The 26262-nt window shown below is 41.4% G+C and overlaps 1 protein-coding gene across 2 annotated transcripts in view; it reads left to right on the forward strand.

Moving 5' to 3' along the window:
* Positions 1-6621: 6621 nt before the first annotated feature.
* The window catches only part of RASGEF1A (RasGEF domain family member 1A), a 150524-nt gene continuing 130883 nt past the window's right edge, over positions 6622-26262 (forward strand). For both annotated transcript variants that reach the window (XM_088526369.1, XM_088526372.1), the window contains exon 1: positions 6622-6820. The gene's annotated coding sequence lies outside the window, so the exon portion shown is untranslated. The remainder of the gene's footprint in view (positions 6821-26262) is intronic.

Below are 26262 nucleotides of genomic sequence, written 5' to 3' on the forward strand. Positions count from 1 at the left end.
TTAGATTGACTACTATTTACATCTAAAACACTTCACTAGAGGAGCAAAGTAGCAAAAGAAGAGGACAGATTAATTTTTGAATGAACAAATACAGGTATGGAGTTACCCACTGTGTGCTGCACGCAAAAAAAAAGATTAAGTGAACGTAACAGGTCTGTTCATTAAGAGAGAGGTAATATACGTGCCAGTAAAATTAAAATAGAGTCAATTTACGTAACAAGCCTTTAGGGAAGGATTATAAAGAGGTTCTTCTGGAGGAAAATTGAGATAATATTACAAATCTCCCAAATTAAATATAAACACACAGAAATTTTTGTATTGTTACTAGAGAGACAAAAAGAACTAGGATGTGTGTCATTCTGGAAGACAAATTTTCCAGGTAGAAAAGAAAGCAGTTAACAGTGATATTCCAGATATGTCTCAAGGTTGTCTCCAACTAATTTCTTTGCCTTCTGCTAGGCTGGCTTTGGTATATAGTTGACACCGGATGGAAAAATCAATTACAGAAAATATTTTGAAGTGAAGCACGAGAAAATTCATTCAGACAAGCAGGAAGAAAAGTACACTTTGGATGTCAGAAGAAGTATGGATGAATAAGACTTATTTAAAGAACTGCTGTAATAGAGATAACAGTTACAAATCAAGCCGGTTAAAATTCAAAAATGATATTAGACAAAATAGCAATAGCAGTATTTGGAAGGTGACCAGGAAAAACTAAATAAACCTTTGCCTTTTTTTCCATAGAGGACTGATGAAGCAATATTTGAAGCATCTGCATACTGAAATGGAAACATCCACTTGATTTGGAAGCAAAACTCAGAAAAAAAGCACGAGAAGAAATGGGGGCTGAGTAATTTCCAATCCAGATTATGAAAAAACTATTATACAATACTATAAATCAATTACCTGGACCATTACAAACTAATCTAATAATACCTTTCCCTGAAAAATAAAGAAAACCCCCCCACCCTTCTTTTAGCATTGTGGCTTCAGAAAATCAATTCAGTACGGTAGAGAAAGGCAATATCTTTAATTTTGCCCTTAATAAATGCATGAAACTAATCCTATGATATACTATGCACTAAGGAGATCCTTCTCCCACTCCTACGCTTCCTGTTCAAAATCAGCAGATATTAACCAGATTAAAATATATTCACTTGACGTTGCATTTTAACTGTTTTAACCAGACTGACCACAAAACATGATGTCCTGGTGCCTGGGTTAATCTCTCGCTGCCTTCCATAAAGGGCTGGGTATGCAACAGAGAAGAAAGGAAGCTGAGTGGAAGCTCCCTAAGATTTTAAAAACAGGTCACAGACAATCAGACTGCTTCTCTACTCCTAAATAGGGAAGGCTTACGTAGAAATAACAATGGCTCCAAAGCACTCCTGGTTTGAAAAAAATAGAATCCCTCCTTCTACTTCTATTTTTTATTTGAAACAAACCTAATTGTCCTTTATTGCCATGACCTCCAACATGAGACTGCAGTCAAAGCGGGTATCCCTGCGTGGTTACTCTGAGCTCTCCACAAGTCTTATGCAATTAAAAGCATCAATACTGGCACACATTAATGACAAAAGTTAATGCTAGGGCTAATTGAGACCGTCTCCCTCACAGGCCATTTCACAACGTTAATAACACAGAAAATGGCTATTAATATGTAATTAAATTTCCGGGATGCACAGGCTATCAAAACCAGATAGCTGGAACCTTTTTTCACACTTTTTAAACTCTCAGTGCCCAAAATAGCTGTGCCCAGCAAGACTCTGTCACTGCTTTCCCCTACAAGACACCTGGAATGGTACCAAGTACCAATTCTGCCAGCAACCAAAGCCAGCTCAGCGGAGCAAGTGCATTTTCTAAGCTTTGCCCCACTGGGGAGAAAAGCAAATGACAGATAATCATTAACCTGTTTTTCCGACATGCAGGTATGCAAATATTTTGCTAACTGCAGATACCAATTCCTTGTTCGCACTAGGAATTCCAAGGCTCCCAACAACTTATTCTAGAATATGACAACGTTCCTCTTACTGACTGGTTTCATTAAGAAGCCAAAAAAACCTGCAATTTTAATTGCTTCTTAATCTTTGCCCATACTGCATTGATTGAAAAAGTTTCAAAGTAAAAAATAAATCTTGCTATTTCGGGTTGAAAAACGCACTTCCACAGCATCGTAGGGAGAGTGCCCAGGTTTAACAGAAAAATCTTTGTGCCTAGAATCTTGCCAGCACTACATCGACAGGGAGAAACTTGAACTAGCCAACCTAACTCGAAATAGCCCAAATTTCTGAAACATTGAGCACCACCCAGCTACTAGTGCATTTAGCTGAGTATATCCTAGGGTGAGTGAGTCATAGGGCACCTCTAGCACTTTAAGCAAACAGTAGATAATCACTCATGTCAGCCTTTAATAATAATAAAGCTGAAATGAGCTATTGAGGAAAGGCATCTAACCCCCATAAATATCCCTCATTCAACTATCTGTTCCCTTGACAGCCACAAAATTCTCCCCTCAAACCGTGGCCCACATTGCTAAGCATATCCAGCTCCCACTATTATTTGCAAATTGTAATCACTATGCAAATAACAAATTATTTTACATAAAACATCACATTGACATGAACAAAACTTGGCAGTTATGGGCACATCACAATACAGTATAACTTTTGTACCTTCACAGCATGCTCTCGCTAAGAAATAGTCATTCTGCAAATGTTAATTAAGCCTCAAAAATTTTACTACACTGAGACACTGCCCCATTCTTGGACGTTTATAGATAGCCTGACCATCTGTGTTAATTCTTTTTTTCATTGACAAATCCTGTAAGTTTTCATCTCCCATTGCTGCAGTATTTTCTTATTTTTTAAACCATATTTTAAGGGTATAGAAAGTATTCAAAAACTCAAAGTATTTTCAAAATATTTTCCAAATACAGGTCATGACATGATTAAAACAACAACAAAAAAAAAGTAATACTGTTTTCAGTCTGTATATGTGCAATCACTTCTCAAATATTATAATAATCATTAGGTTGTCATTTAGGCAAAACAGAAGGAAAGCATTTGCTTCATTAAAACAAAAGTAAAATGGTCCACTGAAACGGTACCCTCCTTAAAGGCAGGAACAAACAGCTGTAGCAGCCATCCAAGGACATCTACTTGCTAAGTCACATCCTGGCCTCTCAAAAGGTAGGTTATTGTCCTCAACTGCAGTAGTAAAGATTTTGCTAAAATTTGTTTTCAAGGTCTTAGCATTCAGGTGAAATCATGCAGTGTTTCTCATATATCGAGGCTATTGCTCTGGAAACCTGAGATAGGAAATCATCTCCTTTTAGCACAGGTATTCACTGACATGGCCCTACAGAGCAAAGTTCACTTGAATATTCTGCAATAACCTACTACTGCTACCATCCATACTTTATACAGTATTGTCAAGTGAAAAATATAGTCAGAAGCAAGTGTTTTCCGATATGGGTTGTAAAATCCCTGATCTCCATAGATGCTTAGATTCTCCAACTCACTGGCTACTGTGAGGTTGGCAAGGGTAGGTGCAGGACTCTTCAAAAAAGGCCAGTTATTTACATGAATAAAGACTGATAGTCTCTCTGTAGGTGTAAATCTTGGCCAGATCATTTTAATTAAAGGGCATTTTAATTAAATTAAGACTGTGGAGAACAGCAAAAAAAAATGTTTTATTTAGAAATACCTGTTAAAATAAGGATGTGGATAAAGCTGTATTTGAATGAAAATGCACATAAGCAGAATTTCCCAATTTCAGATTGGAAAATAAGGAATCTTCCTCACTTCTCGCTGGGACCAGAATTGGTCTATTCTTCCTTAATCTGTCACATTGGATTCAAATTCCAGTAACAGAATGGAACTCGCAAGTAACTAGTACAGTATCTGGTGTGGGATTTAAAAGAGAATTAAAGCAAAAGATTTTAAGTGAGCTCTTCCTACTTTCAAAATATTTTTCATGTTCTTTTTATATTAATTGATGTCTTGATAAAAACACAAATTGGCAAGATAGTGACATTTCTATCAATGTGAAAGTTAGAATGAATTGTACAACAGAATAATATACCAGGTCTATGATTCTCTGGGCGAGCATGAATCCCAATTACAGTCACTTTAATTAAAAGAAGACAACAATTGATTATTTCCCACCTGCTTCATTTCTTCTCTGTCAGTAAACATCTCTGCAAACTGCCAACTTCTGACTACACAAGTATCAGTCCTGTGGGCAAAAACAGGTATGTACGTGACCTTTTTCTGTCAGTTAATACTGGCAACATTATCAAATGAGTAAAATTAACTAGTCACCTTAGTTAAGGTCCACATGGACCCCTCTGCCACCTTGCTGCAGCTGGCTGTCAACACGCCAGCCTGCCAGCGTACCAGACCATGTCCAGCCTGGTGGCCACGCACGAAACCCCTGCGTCAGTCACTGCTCTCTGTCACTGCATGGTCTCCGGCAAACATGGTTAATAATTTTGTGTCAACAGCTGCCATTGAGACTTGTGCCCATCCTGCCTCTCACCTCCAAGCACTCCCAAGAGCGCCGCACCACCATGGACAAGCTCCAGTGGCATACAGGGCCTCTGAAGCCCAGTCCTCATTACAGCAGATTTCCTCCATGATGAAAAGGCCTTCTCCTTTCCTCAACCCCCACAACTATTTTCTCCATTCAGGTCTGTTACACAGCTAATTTGAATCCATGTACAATTCTGGTGACTCCTAAAAGACCTGGAGGAATTGTGCATAGGAATTCTAGGCACAGTTAATTCTCCCTCATGATGCACTTCTCCATGGTCATCATCCAAAGTAGCAAAGACCCGTTTGTCCTAATGAATGGATGCCTGCAGTGAGTTCAGATTGAACACTTTTGTAGATGGTTTTCATGCCGTTCACTCACAGGCTGAAGGAGAAAGTTCCTCACACTTCACAGCAGCCTATGGCTCACGGGTATATGCTGTTCATGAGAACATGCAATGTTGGCTGTGGAAACCAAAGTTAAAACAAAGGTTGCTAGGGTGGTTCAAATCGACAAGGAAAAAATGTATGATTTTTGCCTGCAATAAGGCTAAGGATGCATTTCATAAGCTTTTAAATAAGGGCTGCTCTTCTGCTTCAGTATGAATTAACAAGGCTAGTAAATCCCTAGCACCTTTAGTAAACTTGAAATCATATATATATATATATATATATACACATATAAAAAATTAAAACAATGGTTAAAAAAAAACACATTTCATTCTCCCAGTGCCATCTCTAACCAGTTATAGAGCAGAAGAAAATATCATTTGGTTCTCTGTAAGGGGGAAACACAGACCAAACACCTAGGGGGTATTTAACTGGCACAAGTGTTTATAGTAGATGTGAAAAATCACATTACTGTAATTCAAGTTCTAATCAAGAACACATCCATGTTTTAGTGCTTCCACGTTTATGCTGCTGTTCCAGATTTCTTCTCCTCTTTTTCTCTGGGACTTGAAATAAGTACCAATTAATCAGTATTAAGACCATCTACTCACATTCACACTGCAGAAATACAAAATATGAAACAACACCCTTTTTCAGAAGCAGGTGAATTTGAGAAGTGTTCAGAGCATCTGACAGAGCCTGACACACCAATAGCCACATTAAAAGAAAAAAAAAAAGTGCTGAAAATATTTTAATAAAGTCTCCGTAAGCCTAGCAAAGCTTTTGCCCTTTGAGAGAGGCTAAGAACTAGGATCAAGTAGTGAGAACCATGACATTTATTCCTCTGTCCCACTGACAAAATATTTTCAGCCATCACCAACTCCTACGAAGCCATCCTGCATTCCCAGCTACAGACAAATAAAACCAGACAAGGGATGCACTCGTGCACGGGTGCAGGCACACTCACGCGTGTGCATATATATAGCAACACAGCTGAACTCTTCTTTGGAAACTTACAGCGATCAGCAGTGTTTCCCTGGAGCAAGTCCTGCCAGTTAGGGCCATGCTTCCCACTCCAGCAGCTTGTTTTCCCCCTGTGAGTTATGCCTGGCCCCCAGCAAGGGCCTTGTCTCTGGCACCAATTCCTGACATGCAGGGACAGCCCTGACCAGCAGATTGTCCAGGGACAATCCCAAAAGACTGAGAAGTGATCCCGCCTGGGCCTTCTGCTGTGAGTGACCAGGAAATGATGCCATCCCCAGCAGCTCTGTCTTAAGGTTCCATGTTTCTCATCATCGTTTTTCTATCTTTTCCTCAGCTGCCAGGACTGCTGCATAGCCCTGGGCTTCCCGCTCTCAGAACACAGACTATAATAAACTGCCGAAGGGACCCAAGTGCTGCCTCACACACAGCCACAAGGCAGACGAGACCTCCTCTACCCAACACACCCTGTGCGCAGCATCCGCGCCAGCCTCCGAAACCGAGAGGCAGCAGCGCCGAAACGCCAAGGAGCAACCTGGGGCATGGGCTGAGGAGCGGGCGCCTCCACAAGCAGAGGGTGCCTCACATCTCGGGGAGTAACTTCGAGTGGCGCGTGGCGAGGGCGAGCGGCGCGGCGCGCAGGGGAGCGCGCAGCCACATGGTACGTTCCTGCGGCTGCCGCGCGGGCACGGCGCGCTCGGCGGGCTGCCCGCGCGCTCCCCCGCAGCCGCCGGCGCGATGGGACACGCGCGGTCCCCGCCAGCCGGCAGCTGTCACACAGCGGAGGCAGCCCGCAGCCGGTGCAGGGAGTGAGCCCACTCTGTCATTTAGGATGACTCACTGGAAGCTGGCATTAATTTCTCTTTTTCTGGTAGTGGACGGAGAACAACCAAAAAGCGACACTGGACTAGACCAAGGTAAGACATTTACGAGTCTTTTAATGCTTGGTTAGCCCGTTGCTCTGAGGGTGCCACACTGCCTACAGGAGCTGCTGCTGGAACTCACTGGGCAAGTGCTTTAGCAGCTGGTAGCTCCTGCACCGGGGTGTCCCCTGGTGTTAACCCTGTGCGTGCCACTGCACCACGGCCGGGTACAGACAGCAGGTCAAGGGATAGCGGGGAGATCGCTTTTCCTGCTCCTGATGCAACTTTTGCGGCAGCAGCACCTGCTCCTGCTGGAACGAGTGGCTTCACAATGTTCCTCTAATTTCCCTATCCTCTGGGCATGCTGCTGGGGTGCGCGCAGGGACACGGCCGGAGCGGCGGCTCCCTGCAGGCTGGTGCCCATGGCAGGTGTCTCGTCACTTCAGCGAGGTGCAGTTCCACAGTGCCCAGAAACACGCGGCCCCTCGTCTCCCCTCCGCCCCGGGCACTCTGCGGGCTGGAATGGCCCCGCTCGCCAGGACAGCGCGGGAGCGAGCAGCGCCGCTGCGCAGCCCGCTGCCTCCCTCGCGGCGCCCGCTCTGCCGAGCGCAACTCCGTGTTGCAGGGGGCTTCCTGCAAGGACAGCACTCACCTCTGCCACTGCCTTTTAAAGCAGAGGGAGAAAATTCTTCTCTTCCTCATTCTGAAATCTTGGCAAATTTTCCTCCTTCCATTTTCTGAGGAGGTCTGGGATTTCCAGCAGTTATTGAGGCAGGTTTCTGTTGGGGCTGTGTGATAGTTTTTATGTATTTATTTTAATGGAAAGATTCCACCTAACATCTACAGCTTCATCTCGGTCAAGCTAATGCTTTTTAATAAAGGGCTTACTTCACAAGTGGCACCGTTAAGGCAGCATCATGCTTTTCTACTTCTCTAAACAGCAACCCGGGCTGGTGGTGCCACACTGCAGCAGCTCCCAATTTTACCTTTGGATCTTTAGTTGGCCCACTGTAATGAAGACATTTGTTTTGGATTATGTCTTCTTGGCACTGTGGAAAAGACCTGAACTTGTGACTGGATTTACCTATGCTTCTTAGACATTATTTGGTATTTTTCTGCAACATCTTATATATAGTATTTGTTTGGACCATGTGTATATTGGCAATAATCAGCTTATTTAAGGAGTTGAGTTTTAAATGATGTATTAAAATTTGCATTTGAAATCCACTAAGAACTAACTGCCCTGACATTACTATTACAAAAAGATAGCTCTATTCTAAGAGGATGAGAGGTTCCACATCGATCACTTCTGCAATGACAACAAAATGGGTATCAGCATTAACATTGATATTCAGCATCCAGGTAGTCACTAAGAGCCACGGTCTGTTGACACAGCATGCTCGTTCTTGGAACCAACTTGTGTTTCTCAGCAGCAAAAAGACAGTAGTAACAGACCCTCCCCTTAGGTACTGCTTCTCCATGCAATCTTTTACATAGGTTTGGGCAAAACAGATTCTTATTTCAGAGGACTTAAAGTGCTTTGGTACGGATGTTCAGGAAGGGGAAGAAGAAATATTTGATGTATCAGCATGGATTCTACTTGGTTTTCCATCTGAATGTGGTATATTTTTCCACCTCGTGAAACCGGAAAGCATTTACTGTTGTTATGTTTTAAGATTATTATCAGTTGGAGACTTAGTTGATGCATTTTTGGATTTACCTATTTTATTATTCCTTAGGATTTTGATTTTATACCTGACTGTAAAGATATCAGATTATTTTGAGGGAAAATAATTCCACAGTACAGTTTAGATAACCTACCTGCTAATATTCATGCTATTTAGTTTTATATCAGTAGCTATTTATGCATGTAAGCTTCTATTCACTTGCTACTGTAGCACATATAATAGTCTCAGTCTGAACAGCTATTTTTGACCCTGTCTGGACAATGTCTAGAATACAAAATTATCCTATTCAGAGGTTGGGTGTTTTTGTTTTGTTTTCCCCTCTTTGGAGGCATCAGTTTATTATCCATTTTCCTCACTATGGCTCCTTTTAGGAGGAACCTTAGTCTATTTAAATGTAGACAATTCACTGTGATAACACTTTTTTTGTAACTTGGCAACAAGAAGAAAAAAAAAAAGAAAAAAAAAAAAGGGGGAAGTTACATCCATCACACATGCACCTTGTATTGTGCTGCCCCCATACTCAGCAAATTAAACCCTTATGATAAATGACATGCTAGACTTATGGACCAGTCAGTTTAACACCATTAACTAGGCCCCCTGGTTGTCCTAATTACAAAAGTCAAAGACCGCAGGAAGCAGCTGCAGAGTCAGCACATGTGCAAGGAGCAGTCCGTAAAGCAGCAACACATGCTTTTCTTTGAGACTTTTTTGCTGCAACACACAGTATTAAGGAAAAGCATGACATTTAATACCAATGTTGAGAAAATGGTCTGGCTACAGTCCAGGTGTTAAGAATTGCATGGTCATGTGTGGATATCACTTGCCTTCCTGCAAAGCTTAATTTCTGGTGTTATATTTTTATGAGAATAAACAAACACTTCCAATGACATTTCACTATGACCAGGCTCTTGGTTCATTTACTTACTGGTGAGCTTGGAAAACAGCAAGATCCAGTGAATTTAGCTGCAGTGCTGTTGGAGACGGGTTAGCACAGCACTGTCTGCTGTCTCACCCCTCGCGCTTCTCCTGGAGAGCCATCACTGCCATGAATCCTAGCAGGGAATCTCCCAGGACACAAACATGCCCAGCTCTAGAGCTGCTCCAGCCTGAAAGACAAACTGGTCACAAACTTTGCTCCTAAATCTCAGTGCATGGCTAGCCGAAACCCGGCTGCTGCTTTGCCGGGTGTTTGTGGAGCCCAGCGGCTTCGCGTCACACATCCCTCCTGGCAGTTCACCGCCACACACTGGAATCAGCTGAGTTCACCACAGCTTAGTTAAGTGAAACTAGTTTTAGAACTGATTTCTTTCACAGAAAAGAGAAAGATCAAGGTAAGTTTGTCAACTCAAAACACCATCTTAAATAGAAGCGACTTCAGTTCTGTACATTTCATCTGAAAATACCTCCCCCCTGCCCTTCAAAGCAGCTCTAAATAATTCAGCAAGGTTCTTTTGATAACAGCCTCTATGAGGGTAACTGCTTCGTCTCATCTGTTTAATAAAGCATACACTCCTACATATAGCCACGAAGGAGATGGGTAAAATTTTCATTCGCCCCTTTCATGCTCCTCTATTCATGGTCCTGAACTTCAAGTATCTCAAGCCCTGTTCACTGAACACTCAACACAGCCAAGCTCACCTTCACCTCGTGGCCTAGTACTTTAGTAAAAGGCAAACCAAAGGCATCTGCAGGTAGTATTCAGAGCAGTTCTATTAATCATTACTAAAACGTTATTTTAAGCTCAATTGTACACAGACACTGGTTTTAGGCCGGGGGACGTTTCGCACACTTGCTGTATCACCTTCCTGAAACTTGTTATAACATCTTTTCAAATCACCAGTTATGATAAAGTCTAAACTTAGTCCAAGAGTCTTTGTTATGCAAAACAAGCATCCAACTCTTATAATTAGATATTGCATTTTGATAAGACCATGCTTCCTTTTTCAGACTCAAGTGGAAAGTTGATTTCAAAGGTGCTTTAAATTAGAGGTGCATGAATTAAGGTGCAGAGTAATAGCATTTTCTTTGCCTTCAATTTTAGTATCCCTCAGCAAACTTGAACACTTTGTTGTCAGCATTTTTGGTCCAAATGAATCTGAGCCTTTGATCATGTGCACTAGAGTAGAACCTAGTGAATCCCTGAGACATATGAGAGCTGTGTAACGTTTCTTTGAGTACATGCATTCAAGTAGTCCCAGAACCTAGTACAAGACAATACTTAAACTTCCATCACAAATGAATTTTAACAGACTCGTGCTTAAAATAATTTCAGCAATATTCAGTTTCTGCTTAATGAAAGTGCACTCAAGCTGTGAGGCACACAAACCTTCTTCAGATCCTAACCTTGCTCGCTATCACACGTCCTCACAGCTCTACTATCACCATCACATCAAGCCTACTGCACTGAAAAAGAACATAAAAAGCAAGTGCCTGAAGATATTTTAAGCCTTCTGAGCAAGATTCACAAGAGCTGCTGCTTCTTGCTGTTAACCAGAATGCTCCCAGGAGCTACTGAAAGCATCTACTACCTTATTGTTGGTAACTACATTATAGCTAGGAACTGTTTTAAAAGGAAACGAAACATTGAATTTCTTAGAAAGTCAAATAATTCTACTGCTAGCTTCTTCACCAGGGAAATGAGAGGAAGAGGTAAATAAAACTGTTAGCTCTGGTCCAAAGTGTTAACCTGGCAACTGAGTTTGTCTTTTGTGAAACATCTTTAATAACGCTAATCTGTGCCTTTACATTTTCCTTACTGTTTTGCTCACTATCCTCTGTTGCCACCAATATTATTGCACTTTCATTATTAGTAGTAGAACAATTACTGAGCCTTACTGCTGCTTAATGGATTTGAAATCTCAAGAGGTGGAAATAATTAAGTTGGATATTTGTGCCTACAATGAAGTTTGATATTTGATGAAAACAGAGGAAAAAAATAACAAGAAAAAGATCCATAAATACTAAAGCCAAGTGGGACCTCTGAATAATTGAACCTGACTTGCAGTGTACCACAGCAACCATGCAATTTCACCCGATTTTACCTGTATTATTTTCTTGTATACATAAGACCATTTTTATAAAAATACATTCAATCTTGACAAAGATAGTTCAAGGCTGCCCATGCAGGGATCATTCCTTTCTGCTCACTATGTATACCTCTGGCCAGATAAATTAAATTCACCTTCCTTCCAACCTGTTCACTCTGGCTAAACGTGCCAATTGAATCGCAAAATGCAGTTCTTAGAGAAAGTTAAGAGAAATCTAAGTAAAAGGAAAGTGATGACAGAATATGAGTTAGGATTCAACGCAGGCATATCTCCAATTTGCTACCAAAAAGAAGTTAATAACGCCAAAAGCCAGAGGAGAAACCCACCAACATCACATTATTCTTTTTCTTTTCCTGGCTCGATCCTTTGCTACTAGTTCAGGGCATAGTTCCTAGATACTGAACTAGGGAAAAGGAAGACTGCTAGGTTTGAACACTAGCAAAAGTCTCATCAGTGCTTCACCTCAAAAGGTGAATGTAAATGTTAATCCTCTTTGTGCACTTTCTTACGAAGGCAGTACGTAAAGTTTACTGGAGCCAAATGCCTGCACATTGTGAAGGATTCCAAAAATGAAAATCCAGCTTTTATGCAGTAGGAGAGAGAGAGAGAGAAGGGAAGAATAATATTCCTGGGCATCTTTATGGTAGGATTTACTGACAGCAAAACCTCCTCAGTTCCCTCAGTCTCTTGAAAGAAAAAAAGGAAAGGGATTTCAAACAAACAAACAAACGTTTGCAGTATTTGCAATATTGCTTCTGCTAATGAATAAAATGAACACAACTGAGGGAGAAGGGAAGAAGCAGAGTGGGTAGGAAAATAAAGGAAAGAAAAAAAGAGAGAAGGAAAAGGGATAAGCACAGAAAATGTACTTTCCTCCTCCTCTGCATTTCCTGTATTTATAATGAAGCTAGAGGAGAATCAATTAAGAAGTAAGTATAAAAATGCAAATGAAGACAAAAGAAAAAGAAGGAAATGCAACAGCATCCAAGAATCACAGGAAGCAAAATTGAATATAATGAAGTTGAAAATATAGATGATGCCACAGATGTTAACCCCTCCAAACCCAGGATTGTCTGGTGGTCCATATTGTGCAGTGGGAACTACAATCAATGTCCCTGGAGTCAAACCTGCCCATTTGGTGTCCAGAAGGAAAGCAGGGTCCATGCCTGGCAGAGGGAAAGGGAGTTAGAGAGCAGATAACGCAAGAGAGGCACTGGGGCATTAGTTCACAGTACATTGCAAAATCAATTCAGTATCATTCATAGCCTTGCCAATCATCATGCTGAATCCATGCAGGAAAATGGATTTTCTCTGTGGCAGTGGGATAGAGAACATGAATTTTGAAACTTCTGGCGGACACATCAATATCCACAAGGCTGCCTTGCCACATCAGCAGAACCCAGCGCGCCCTGCAGCATCTCGCTGCTGGCACCCAAGGGTGCACGCTCGGAGCAGGCGGGGAATCATGGACTGAGAGCCTCAAAAAGAAAGGAAAGCGCTAGAAATAATCACTGAAGCAACTAAGTGCATGGTGCTGGTATCTCCTTAGAAGTACTGAAACAGGGAAAATCTGTGGTCTGCTGAAGAAAGGCAAAATGGAGGGGAGAGATCTGGGTGCTGCTTTATTGCTAGTATGAAAATTAGAAGCTGTAGAATTAACTGAGGATTCTAGTTTTGCCTGCTGTGCATCAAGGCCATGTTAAGTCATGGCAACCTCTTCCTTGAACACCTCAGATAAGTGAATATCAGGTAACCTGGTGGGGATGGAAAGCTCGGTGATATTAACTTAGCATTTTAGATAGGCTAAGAAATTCAGCTAAGAACTCAGTGGATAAACACCTAAACATATATTATTTCACTTATAAATCTACAGTTCCTAAATCATAGCAGTTTTTAATCTTCAGATATGAAGTGCTAACTCACAGTAACTAGCATCCCATTCATAAACTACCGCCTAACATTTTTCAACAGCCAGAAAATTCTTCTTCTGCCTGAATATAGGAAACAACTTATTTTCTAGGGCAAAAACTTAAGGTGAACTTCCCTTTTCCCTCTCAGTCACGGACAGTTGATTCCAGGATAACGGCTCTGATTTAGAGACCACGGACTCGGCCTCCTCGCGCAGGAGGAGCGGGCAGCCGCGCTGCGGGCCCTACCACAGCACGCGCGGGGTTCCGGAAAGCTCCACACGCGCGGGCCGGGCTGAGCCCGGGCATCCACATCCCCCCAGCACCGCAACACTTGCACGCTGTGCACGGCCTGAGGGCAGGCAGAGGAGGATGCTGGATGCACCAACTTCTTGAAATGACAGAGGGTGTGAAGGAAGAGTTGGAGATTTTCTCCTCTAGCATGCAGACTGTAAGCTGCATCTCAGCTTTCTGCAGTCAGGCCTGTCTAATTATATTTTATGCAGATACAGAGCATTCACCTCCTATCCCTCACTCCTGATCACTATTCAGGTCTGACTCTGAAAATCCTCAGCCTTTAGCTAGGCCTCTGTGAATATAAATAACTAAATGTCTCCAATAAGTCAGGCAGCTGACTCCAGGGTTTTAAAGGTCAATAATTTCTTTTTAAAAATCAATATATTTGTAACTAGCTAATAAAAGCTTCCAGCCTAAAATATGCTTAAATGGACAATCCGATGGAGTTTTTTCCAAGCTGCATGAATTTTAACAACCCTCACACTTGCCAGTTTTCAAATAGTTAGGAGGTCTCCTACAGGGGATGGGGAATTGTGAGGATTAATTCTGTTCCTTCCCAGGAAATCACCACTTCACCACCCCATATTCACAGCTTACCACATACAGTGGATACTATTCAACAGTGACAACTCTGATACATTAAAACAGGGAATGTGTGGAGGCAGTAGCTGGACACTTGCATTTCACCATGTCAGAGGGAAGCAGGCATAGCGCGGTGCCTCGTCTCTCTGAAAAGGGCACTTTCTGTCTTCCAGCCCACTCTGTTCCCCAGCTTTGCTGCTAGCCTCATCCCTGTGTTTAAAAAAAAAAAAAAAAAAAAAAAAAAAAAAAAAAAAGGAATTGCGATCCAAGAAAAATGGTTGAAGAAAAAGACTCCTATCTGTATAAACATTTGTGCAAGAAATAAGGAGAAATAAGGATATGGGTGAATGAAATCACTTGCCTTTCCTAGAAACCATTTGTTTGGTTTTCATTTGCTATTTAGTGGCCCAAACATTCACAGCATAATGAGGGATGTTCAAGTGGTCTTGAAGACAGACATTCAAAATAAGCATGATTGGGGAACGTATGTGATTCCAAGGAGTTCAGCTAATTTGATTTCCCCCTTCCCACTGTAACCACAAGCAGCCATAAAGCACAATAAACACTACCTAAACAAAGAGATGCAAAATCTTTAACGGAGGTTACAGCAAGGTATGTATCATGCAAGCAAGAACCTTACCAGAAAATAGCTGTAAATGTGGCCTTTGGCAAAGTTTTTGAAACTCCAAGGCAAGCCTCTGCTATTCCCTTGGAAGAGGGGGGTGCAGAAAATAGGGTAGGGAGCAATAAAGGCCCCACAGGAACTTAACTTCCTTCCTCAAATTAGGTCAGCTCTGGTGTAAAATTAGATTCAATGTTCTGCTGCCCAAACCAAAGAGAGGAGTGATTTTTAATCAAAAATTCTTCAGAGTAACGTTAAATCTTGCTGGAAGTCGCCAAGTATGGGCCACAAACTTACACAGTGGTTAGTTCCTTTTTCTTGCCAACATCTGCTAACACTCATTCGAAGCCTGAGAATCAATGGGAACTTTTAAATTATCTGTGAGGGCCAAATCATTTAAACTGAAGACATGTAGGACTATTTAGACAAGTTATTATACTCTTTACTAAAAGGCATTCTGTGTAGGACTCAGTTACCTATGATATTTCTCAGATAAATTGCTGGATAAAGTTGTATTTACATAAAAAACCTGCTTCAAATCATCCAGAAGAAGTATCCAAAATACATGTGACAGAAATGGAAGTTGTAGTTATAAAGACTATGATGTAATGACCTTGGAAAATAAGACACACTGTTCTCGAATAGTAATTTCCTAAAAATGGTTCAAATCATTTACCCTATTACAATACAGTATCACTGAGACTTTGAAAACAAAATCTAATAATGTATGAACCGGCCTAGATTTAAAAATTCATCTGAAAAGAAATAGGCTGGAGCAATGAAGAAGGAAACTCCAGAAAAAAACACACTGATTTCTTGCTTCTTAGCATTTTAGGACTATTCCATAAATATTTTACTACAGACTTGTTTAAACAACAGTAAATATCATTTTCAACTGTGATAAACTGTCTAACTATTCCCCCAGCTACCCAGGGTCACTAAGGTGACATCCACTGTGACACCCTGACCATGTTTTTCATACATACTACAGCTATAGAGGGAAAATAAGTGTTTTTTTTTTTTTCTCCTAACCATTCAAACCATTTAACATTATTTGCATGATGCTGGACATCTGGAGAAAAACTAAGGAACATCTCACTAGTGCCTGGTTGCATAAATCTCTTCAGCAGTAACTAAGGTAGCCCATTCACCCTGGAATCATTTTTCTGTTTTACTAGGGGTTTAGTCATTGCTTAATCCCTTTGGGGATATTCACAGTGACAGTTCCCCGCACGCAGGAGCCTCGGGGCAAGCAGGGCCGGGGCACGCGCGTACGTACCCACCACCCGCAGCATCGCCCGGTCTTGCAGCTCCTGCAAGCTCCTGCTTCCGTAGGACTTGTTAGGTGATCGTGCCAGGGTGGAAGACCTGCCCTTCTACCAGCTAGCAATCAGGCACTTGGCTCAACAGCCCACAAAAGTAAATTCATATGGATTTAACAATTCTGTGCAGCTCTCCAGGGGGTTGGGCAAACAGACCGGCCAGGAGAGATCCTGCTGACTGCAGCCAGCGCAGACCCAGGCCAGCGAGTGTCTAGGGAAGGAGCTGGCCCCACTCTTCAGCAACACACTACAAACACAACCCTCACCGGCAAGAAGGTCTATTTAAACCTCTGAATCTTCTCCAGGCCACGCAATACTGGTAGAGGTTCAAGATTAATAAATTAGATATTGGGAAATTAGTCCCTGGGTCTGGGGCAATCCTGGAGCGCGATTTCAATGGCATTACAAAGACAAGCTTTGGAAGTACTCGCCCAGCCTTTGCCTGCCATAGCTGTTGAGGCTGCTCCATGCAAGCCAAAACCAAAACAAATAAACCACATTGCTTCCCTAACGATTCCCCAGGGAGGCAGGCAAAACCAATGCCGCTGCTTCCAAAATCACTTTTAACCCATCGCCATAAACCTGAGCAGGTTTATATCTGGCTGCACTCTAAATAACATATATGAAACCAAAAATCAGCATTTGCTTATAGTGGGGATCCCTAAGGGACAAAGGGCTCCAAAAGTCGTTCATACACCAAGCAGCCATGGCACATGTGGCACTCCTCAGGAGTAACGCGTTGCTAATACGCACGCTGCTGGGGGACAAACTGCTGTGAAACATATTGTTCTTGCATGAACTGCGGCTCTGAAGTGCCAGTTGTGCTTATTTTCCAAAACTTCTTGGATGAAGAGCCTGCCAATCTGCATGTGGTATTTTGTGGCTGATTAATTTTATAGTTTGTGCTAGGTAGAACTCTCTGACTTGCTGAATTCAATATCAATTTTAATCAAACTCTAGTTGCTTGCTAATTTGGAGACATGGGGTGCAGTTTTATTGGTTTATTTAGATTGCTTGCTCTCCCTGAGCATAAGCAGCTCAGAAACCTTTTGGCATATCGGTTTATTTCCTGCTGAGGGGGCCACCACCACATTTTAATCAGAGATCTCCTGGTTTCTCAGAAGAAGGAATTTCTGAACGGTGCAGTCAGTTGCTATATAAATTATTCTAATTAGAAAAAAATAAAGTTCAAATTAAAGCTATACCTAAAACCCCTCCTGCATTTAACACACAAAATTCAAGCATGACAAAGCTGGGAATATAACCCATTACAGACTGCTTACCAGACTCTGGGGAACCGCAAACAATTTTATCTCATTAGCAATCAGCAAATATTTCAAGAAATGCCTGAATTTGTGACTATCCCTACACTGAACTGTGGCACTGAGTAAGGATTTGCAGGTGGCTCTCTTTCAGTATCATGCTCAACAAATAATACTCTGCGGGCTCCTGGGCCTGCTCCCCTTCTAACACCTTCAATCTCCAATAATCTCATTGTGTAATTCCACAAAAGCAGCTTCTGTGCCCCCATTCACAGTATGCTAACAGTAACTACACGAGCCCAACAAATCTCTGAATGTCATTCTCCACAGGATAATTTCTTGTGCTGTTTGATGCAGCATCTCTTAACCCCAGCTCATTTGAAGGTAACTAGCCTTCAAATCTTGCAACAACTCCACAGGAACAGAAAGGGTTCTTCTATTTCTGCTTTGAGAGAGGGAAAAACCGATTCTTCCCACATTGCCTACACTTGACAAGTCCAGAGTTTCCTTCAACCTTAGTGGGTTTTCTCTTCTTTTTTATTTGTTAAGAAAAAACAATAACCTGCTGAGATAATAATTAAGTACTACTACTACTATTTTTTAATTGTTTTCTTGTTGTTGCTTCTTCATTATCTTGCATTATATGTCCATTACAGATGGAGCCATTTGGCTTCCCTAGGGAGTGGGGAAAGAGATTGCTGCTGGCTTGGGGGGCTTCTTTTAAAGAAGTGGGTGGTTGTCCACTGAGGACACATGCTCTGGAGCTTCTAGAGTCAAAAGAAGTAGTTGCAAGCCAGGACAAGGATAATTTTTGAAAATCTGGCAGCTATATGAAAAGCAGAAATGAATGGCTTATTTTAATGCCTAAGACAGCCTTGGCCAACTAATTTAACTAACCAGCTGCACAAAAAATTTGTCAGAATTGCCTTCTGGCAAATCCTGGTGGGTGAAAGGTCCAGAAGGAGCACTGACAGCCACTGATAAGCTGCAAAGTCAGTGCCATTTAACAGTCAGGCACCGAAAGGCTTCATTTACTGTCTAGAGAATCACCAAAGCAGGAAAAGAATGAAAGAAAAAACAATTAAAATACTTTGACTACAGAAAGGTTGTGATTTTTCTCAAAACTGAACATTAAGCAGCTGCCTCACAATAAGACATAAAAATTCAATAAACCCTACCAACAGCAATGGACTTTCTACTTCACTGGTAGCTCTTGTGGAAACAAGGAAATTTCCTTGCAACGCTCAGCACTGACAGGCACAGCTCATTAATAAGACTGCAACATTTTCCGAAAAGTTACAATTTCCTGAATTCCATGACTTTCCCTAACAACTCCCATCAGACATGTGGCCTTGTGACTGAATTTAGTTTAAAAAAAGGAAAAAAGAAAAAAAAAGTCAAAGTGATTAGACATTAATTTGCAAGTTTTAAGTTTTGCTGTTTAGTAACAATTTTAGCACATGCATGAGGACTGCAAATTTAGTGAGGAAGGATGGTTGACATGTGAGCCTTCCTCACATGGGACCCACTTCACACGTGCACCCACAACAGCCACCTCCCTCAGTACCTCCGCTCAGACCAGTGACAAAGGCAACATCTAGCTCAGATTCAGCATCCCTGGAGCCTACAGGAAGCTTCATGGCACAACAGCCAGTCATTTCTAAAGGCAATACTGAAGAGAAAAAGAAAAAAAAAAAAGGAAAGAAAAGGAAAAGGAAAATCCTTAAATTTAATTAATCATTTGGCTGTGCCAGTTGGTACAGCAGACTGGAGCTCTAGGATATCATCTGCTATATCCTTGGAACATTCTGAATTATGTACTGGGCAAAAATATCCTTTTGACTTCTCAAGTCCTTTAAACTTTGGAACAACACCTGAGATTTTTCACAGATGCTTCATTCCCAATCTTCTTTTGAAATGAGTAACATTTGGGTTAGAAGCAAAAATAATCCTGTATTTGACTCTTTTTTTTTTTATTTATTTTTTCAACAAAGTGAACTAAATTATCTTTAGTTCAGTGAACTGTTCCCACCCGATTCCCAGTCCAGACCTTGCTGGAATCTGTTTTTTGTCTATTGTTAGAAGCTGCTTTTCACCTACCACTTTCTTGGCCAACTTGACACAGTCTAGTCCTTCCTTTATGCTAATCAGAGGACCACAGAAGTTGTACATAAATCTTACATAGACCAAGATCTTCAAATGAAGGCTTTTCAGAAAAACCTGCAGAAGACACATTCACCTCAGAGTGATCTTAAGACAGCTCCTATGAAACCGCCTAAAAATTGGTTTTCACCAGCAAAGCAACTGGCTAATGCAGTAGAATGACCTGGAGTTTTGCATGCAAATACAGAGCTTCCAGCCAGAAACATGAGCCACAGAACTTTGTGTGTGAGAGAGATTTGTAGTGGGACCCCGTCAAAGCAATGCAGGTGGTGAGACACCCAAATACAGCCCTGCAAAATGACGTTGTACCGTCTTGACTCTATTTCTCTTTAAAAGCACGGCTACAAGATCAAGTCCTCAGGCTAATGTGCATTTGCTGGCTTTAGCTAAGCCCCTGGCAGCACGTGCCTTGGCGATGACAAGCCAATTAGACTGTTCGGGGCCCTCGTACCATCTGTCAAAGAAACTGCTGGCAGTTCTGCAGGGAGTCTCCCTCTCCAAGAGGGTTTCGCATTTTACTAGTTAGCCCCCACAGTTACTCTCCCCAGTGCCGGAAAGAAAAAAAAAAAAAAAAAAAAAGCTTTAATCATTACGTATTGTGCAAAGCTGCAGAAGCGAGGCACTGCCTGAGCGTGTGCGCACCTGTGCAGGCGGCACAGCTGCCTTTTCTCGCTGTTTCCGAGCTGCAGTTTGCGTTTGGACATCCCCTGCACTTGTGACTTTACCTCGAGGAGCTGTGGGCTTTCAGTTGCCATAGCAACGCCATTCCCAAGCCCGGCACCCGCTGCGGATCCAGGGGCTCCTCAGGCACCGGGATGTTCCAGCAGGTTTCCATTCGCTTTTCTTTCCTAAAATACGTGCCCCCTGCTAGCTTAATGGCTAACACGAGTCCGTCACTTTTGTTTTGTTTTTCTTTCCTTATTCCTTTACTTCTCATTTAATGACACCAAAGCTTTTTGTTTAAGAGGATATATCTATATACGTGGAGGCTCTAAATTTGATATACCTTAGCTTTCAAGCCGGAGAAAGGCATCACATGATTGCGCCATTCTTTAAAACGTATAAACTGATTTGCATTAATGCTTCTCTTAGTGAGCTAACTAGCAGACTATAAATACAGTTCCCATCTTCAGGATTACTTAGCATTTTTACTGCAAAGGGGAGGGGGCAAAGGAAAGAGATAATCATAGAGACAGATGGAAAGGGGGAGAGAGTTCTGTACATCATCCAAAAAAATAATGATGTATCTGTTGAATCCTTCGAAATGTAAAGATTTATAAAGATTTAATTGCACAAACTTCAACACCTGAAGATTTCTACTGCATGGTTTTCAAAGTCCGTATGCAGTTCCTTAATGCATTACTGCTGCACCACGGGACTAAATATTAACTTTGGCAAATTTTCCTCCTAAAAAAAATAAAACAATTTTAGCTAAAATATAATAGTAGTAACATTTTGTGTTTCTGTATTCCCTTCCACCTTCATACTTCATCCACAACACTGCAAGCTTCACTCAAAACTGTTAATTTGAAGTTCATCCTACTTAAAAGATGAAGAACTAAGACCCTATCCCAGATTATGTTTAATATGAAGAGTCAATTAACTGTTCCCTGCACTATATGTCCATTACAGATGGAGTCACTACCCTCCCCAGTGCCAGAACGAAAAAAAAGAAAAAAAGAAAAATCATTTGTAGGTATGCGTACCTATAAATGCTAAAGAGAAAATCCTAGCCAGCTGAGGAACTATTTTGAATTCATATCTAACCTCTCTAGTCAATTTAGTGGCTTTCCTCCTGCACTATATTTGCTTTCCCCTTTGCATAGGTATTACACTAGCTCCGGAAATGGCTTTCTTCCAAACTCTTAACTAACACCACACCACCTCCACAACTGTTCAACAGAAATGCACTGGTGACAGCTGACAGCCAACATTTTAGATGGCTGCAGCAAGACATTTCCATTCCCCTGTTCCTGGCTGCCTGCAGAAGACGCTGTGGTCCTGAGATTAATTTCAACAAAGACTTAACAGTAGGAAATTCAGTCCTTTAAATTCTGTTTTCCATTACGTTTTCTCAAATGTCCTTTCAGTTTAGCTAAAATGAGTAACTATTATCTGGGAAGAGGGGAAGGCACTACTCTTTCTAGCTAAAATTCATTTGTGCCTCTGCAGTGACTCCTCTTCCCACTGGCTTTCTGTTGCCCATACCTAGCTGGCCTGATAAAGCTAGCAAGCTGTACATCCACTTGCCTTCAGCTATTTAATCTCTCTGTTCTCCTTTCTCAGAAAGCCCACAAAACAAGGTTAAAACGATTTCTGCTAGGAAGACTTATTTTCTAAGTCTTTTTATTTTATTTTTCCCTCCCCATTAGCTTCCAGAGTCCTCAGCACAGCGTCAGGAAGAGCTGACTAAGACATTGGACAATTCTAGCAGCAAATGGCTAGTGCCCTTGCCCGGTGACAGCTCCCTTCCTTGTCCACAAGCCGCACGTCCTGGCGAGGAGGGACAGGGCCTGTCCCCTCCCTCCCTCCCTCCAAGGCTGCCGCGGTCTCCGCTCGGCCCGGGGCAGGCAGCACCTCGCGGAGCCGGCACCAGCCTGCCAGGCTCCTCACTAAATTTCCACAGGAACTTCTCTCCCAATATATTCTAATTATGCCTAAAATATTTATAGAACAGCTTCCATTTCAAAAATAGCTCACAAGGCTTCTATACGATACAGAGAATTCATTTTACCTACTCCAGGGAGATGGCATAGCAGTTGCCTGACAGCTCATAACACTAGCACACCCTGTGAAGGAGAAAAATATGTCCATTTTACACTACAACGAGAATTTAGATAGACAAACAATAACTGCATAGCTTGGGATGATGTTCTGTTAAAACTCCTGGGGCTGTACAAACTTTCAAAAGGATCATAAATGTCCATCAGCTTATACAGTATTGATTTAATATCTTATTAATAGCTTTCACAGACCAGCATTTTCAGCACCGTTACTGAGGATTTTTATTGTAATTTTCTTTACAGAAATTTTGAGTTTTGGTTAAACATTTAATTAGAGAAGGCTGGGGATTTTTTTTTTCCAAATCAAAAATAAATATTCTAGTGTACAGCAGAGGAAACGCCAGCATAATTAGCAGCCCAGGATAGACAAGTCCCTACTGCAATACTCTAACAATGATTTTTTGAAGCAGCATTCCTTATTTTCTGGCAAGCCCTAGATATTCCTTCATAATACCACCCCTCTCTTTGTATGGCAGGTATTCCTCACGGCTCTTCGCGAGAGTTTTAAACAGTGATTTTACGACTCTTAGTGGAAACTGTTAAAGATCACAGGAATCTGGAAAAACTTGAAAGAGGAAATTGAAAGGGGAGACACAGTCTCAGTCATTCACATACACACACATGTACTCACACAGAAACACATGGACACACACATACGCATGTGCATGGAGTCAACTCTCAGTTGATAACTACATATTGGAAAATATTCTGTCACACATCAGTGAGAAGCAGAGGCAACATGGCTTGGCTGAAATATCTGAACCCTGTCTTAAGAACTATGTTCCATTCCCACCCTGGTGATCTTGAGCATGGCATTTCTGTGATTATCTACTATCATCTCTTCTTTTTCTGTCTCACCCATGTGGATTGCAAACACCGGAAAACACACAAGTCCCTCAGGATCAGTTAATGATGTTCTTATCTAGAGTTTCTTTGCCCTGATATTATACAAAATTCATCCCAAGCTTAGTGCTAGATTCATCAAGTAGCACATAGGTAAATATAGTAACTGCCCAGTTAAAAATATGCCATCATCAGTATCTGAGCTAGCTAAACCCGACATGCACTCAAACACTTTTCTGCTTTTAGGCTGAAACCAGGCACCATTGCACAAGGATAAATGTAACCAACTTGACTCACTAATTAGAAATAGTTCATTCGCGCTCCGGTCACTGTACAACGCAGGTAGAACAACAGTCAAGAATATATTAATGCAGTACTTTGTGTTAAGATCATAATTTGCAGGGGCAGGGGGGAGGGAATAGCATCTTCATCCTTGGAGGTTTTCAAGACTAGATCAGAAAAAGTTCTGAGCAACTCAGCTTGATCTCACAGCTGGCCTTGCTTTGAGAAGGAGGTTGGGTCAAGTCTTTTGAGGTACCTACCAACCTGGTTTAGCCTAGGATAGTCACTGTCATAGGATAACTGTAACCCAGAGATATTTAAAATAAAGAGAAAAATACTCCCTGCATCAGCAAGAGCAACCTATATTGAGCCAAAGTGAAAAAGGGATGGATACAAGGGGCAGGAGCACTTTACACTTCAATCTTCCAGGTGCATCTGAGGTCTTGGTAGGTTTGCTTCTGCAACATATAAAAGTTTTCATTTGGAGGGGAAATGCCACTCCTTTTGTGAATTAAAAATAGAGCAAGAACGGTTGCCATCAAAACTATCCTAGTTCAATAACCTCTTCACAAAGTAGAAGGCCTATGATGAATATATAACCAAGATCATTTTGTACTTCAAGTTCAGGAGAGCAATATTTTTTGTTTTAGGGAAAATTGACAAGTCCCAAGATTAAATTGAATGAATAAAAATCTTTATATCAGCAAACAGCAAATCCCCAGAAAATCTACTTATTTCTCAGAAGTTTAGTAATTATTTTCTGTATCTGCAATATTCACCCAGCAATTTATCTTCACTTTCTCTTGTTCCTTAAATCTCGCTCAGTGGGTAAAAGGCAAGTTACACACTGACGCCCTGTGATTCATCCTAAATGCAAAAATACCCTTTTTTTTTGTATGACATGTGGTGTTAATCACTATCTTCTTCTCACTTTACCTCAGAATTGGCAGTTTTCTAACATTTTCACTGGGTGGCCATGTGTACATCTTCTACAATTTCTTCATTATATTATATTATACAGTTTTAGGGTGTTTTGTTTATTCATGTTGCTTTTTCCCTCATGGCTATTTATTTATAGGAGGGAAAAGCCAAGTACATTTCTCCACCCCCACCCCCACCAATAAGCTGCCTGTTCTTTGGCTCAAGCTGTTCAATATACTCCAGTCTAGAGCAGAGAAGTTATTTGTTCTCAACAGTTTGCCAGAGTTGTGTTTTAAACAGATGCCGTGCTTTACACCCTATATGTATCGCTGATGGACTTGAAGATCTTTGTACATTAGCTCTTCTTATTCTCTTGGAGATCAAGATGCACATTAAAACATCTCATATCTTCCTCCTCTATGTTCATATTGCATGCTAAAACTAGAGTTTATAACTCAGTCTGCAGCCTAAGGATTTGCATGGGATTCTTGGACTAGTTCCTTCTGGACCTCTGAGTTTTCACAGATGATACCACTAGTAAACTCCTTTTTACCAAGAATCAAACTCTAATGAAAGCTGTGAAAACTGTGAACAAGTAACAGGAACAGTACCATGAACTTGAAGAAAATTCTCACTGTCACTGTTTAGTTGGTGAACAGTATGTTTGAAATGAATAGTTCAGAATTTCCCCTGTAGTTCTACAGCTAAGAAATACCAGTCTTGCTGGAACACCAATGTTTTGCTCAATGCAAAATATATGATGACTTCACAAATATTTTTCTCCTAAAGAAAAAAACTAGCACTATGCACTACTAGATTCTACCATGTGCTACTCATTTTTCAATTAGGCAACTTCACAACCACTCAGCTCCTTGCACTCCCAATACCCCAAGAGTCTGTCATAATATTTTAATCAAGTGCATGACATTTTTTTTATAAAAACAACATAAAGATAATGCTCAGAGAGAGGCATTCCAACAGTGATAATTATATTCAGCACAGGACAAGCATGGACTGTACAAGCTGGCTGTACAAGCCAAGGTCAATCTACAGAGTAAAGAACAATTTAGGTCTAAAGGATCATTATATTCAGCCAAAATCTACAGCTGTGAGTAACAGGGAAATATTCTGTGCTCAGAAATGTAAAGGCATGCAGTGGCATCCAAACAGAACTCATGGTAGGAGCTCAAAATAACGATTGAGCAGATAAAGACCTAATGAGGAATAAAGCAATTCTAACAAACGACTACCCACTTCAGCATTTAATAACATTTAATGAAATAAAACAGTAGCTGACCATATCTTTTGGTTTCAAAATGAATTATTGTTATTTAGTTTATACTATGCAGGTATTCTCACTCCCAAATCTTTTCATCAAAAATACTGTATCACCGGAAAGTGCTAAATGTGCGTGCACATGTGGCAGTTTCGTAGCTGCGACAGCAGAGGTATAACGCTGACGTTAGTGACACCTCTGTAAGTGGGTCTGTGCACAGTGAAAGGAGGCTAGAAGGGCAGGGCACTGGCATTACATAGCCTTGGACTACTTATTGTACGTACAAGCAACCACTTCTGCTCTGGTAGCAGTTGTATAAGCATTAAATTGGGTAGGAAAAAAAACACTAATTTTTTTGAACTAGCTATCCTATATTTAGTTTGGAAAAAACCCCTCATTTCCTGAAAATGAACCTTGGAGGGAGGCCCCCTGAAACAGTGTGGCACAGGTGCTTGGGAGCCACTGCTCCCAGTACCCATTCACCACCGGGGTCTGCACCAT

Source organism: Tinamus guttatus, unplaced genomic scaffold, assembly GCF_059628265.1.
Source record: "Tinamus guttatus ecotype Peru unplaced genomic scaffold, ASM5962826v1 Tinamus_guttatus_pri_ptg000246l, whole genome shotgun sequence".
Taxonomy (NCBI): domain Eukaryota; kingdom Metazoa; phylum Chordata; class Aves; order Tinamiformes; family Tinamidae; genus Tinamus; species Tinamus guttatus.